Here is a 1,012-nt window from a genome sequence, read left to right as displayed (position 1 = left end):
GGTCGCGCTCATTGGGCAGCGAGCGGCTGGGGCCGGGCTGGAGGCTGCGCGGGGAGCTGCAGGGACCGGCCTGCACTGCAGGCGCGTTCCTCGCGCCGCTGAGCCAGCGAGCGGCAAGAGCGCGCGGGCCACCCCCAGCTCCGGCCGCCCGCCCGCCCCGCGATGGGAAGTGAGCGAGAGCAGTAGCGGCGGGTAGGGCAAGGCAGAGGGAAGGGGGCGAGACCGCCCTGCCTCGGTCGCCTGTCACGTAGCTGCTCTGACTAGGGGCCTGGAGCTACAGCACGTGCCTCAACCTGGCAGGTTCCCGGGGCTGGAGCAAAGAGCCCCGGGCTTGATTCAGATCTGGCATCCTTGCCTCCAGCCCCATGTAGCTTCTTTGGCCTAGCAGTAGCAGAGGATTAATGGTGCTATTAGCCTTGCTGACCGCCTGGCCACCACCCAGCCTCTTAGCCTCCATCAGCGTGGCTTCAGCTAGAGTTGATTGAGGCAACTGGTGGCACGGTCCCGCGGATTAGAGCTGGAGTGGGACTCTCAGCTGGGCCACAGCTGTGGGCAAGGCTAAGTGCCTCGGGTTCCCCATGAGTAAAATGGGAATAATGAGGAAGGGCCTGCTTTGTAAACAGCTTTGGACCATAAAGGTGAAAACTCTTGGCACAGTTTAAGCAGAGGTGAAAGTAAGCTGGTATGTGGTGCTGGACTGGACCAGCTTCTCTGGCAGTGATTTAAAGGACCCAGGGCTCCCGCTGCTGTGGGGATCCCCAGGCCCTTTAAATTCCTACCTGAGCCTTGCCGCCCCAGGGTAGCAGGAGCTGGGCTCCTTTGGTGATTTAAAGGGCCAAGAGCTCCATGGCAGCCAGAGCCCTGGTCCCTTAATTTGTCCCGGCGCCCTAGGGCTCCCAGCCACCTCTGCAGCTAGTAGCTCTGGGGTGATTTAAAGGCCCTGGGGGCTCCCAGCCACAGTTGGAGCCCCAGGGCCTTTAAATCTTGAAAGGCCTTGCCTCTTCCTGTTGAG

This window comes from Chelonoidis abingdonii, chromosome 2 (genome assembly GCF_003597395.2).
Source record: "Chelonoidis abingdonii isolate Lonesome George chromosome 2, CheloAbing_2.0, whole genome shotgun sequence".
Classification (NCBI taxonomy): domain Eukaryota; kingdom Metazoa; phylum Chordata; order Testudines; family Testudinidae; genus Chelonoidis; species Chelonoidis abingdonii.
The sequence above is the reverse complement of the archived record's forward strand: the minus strand, read 5'-3'. Positions refer to the sequence as shown.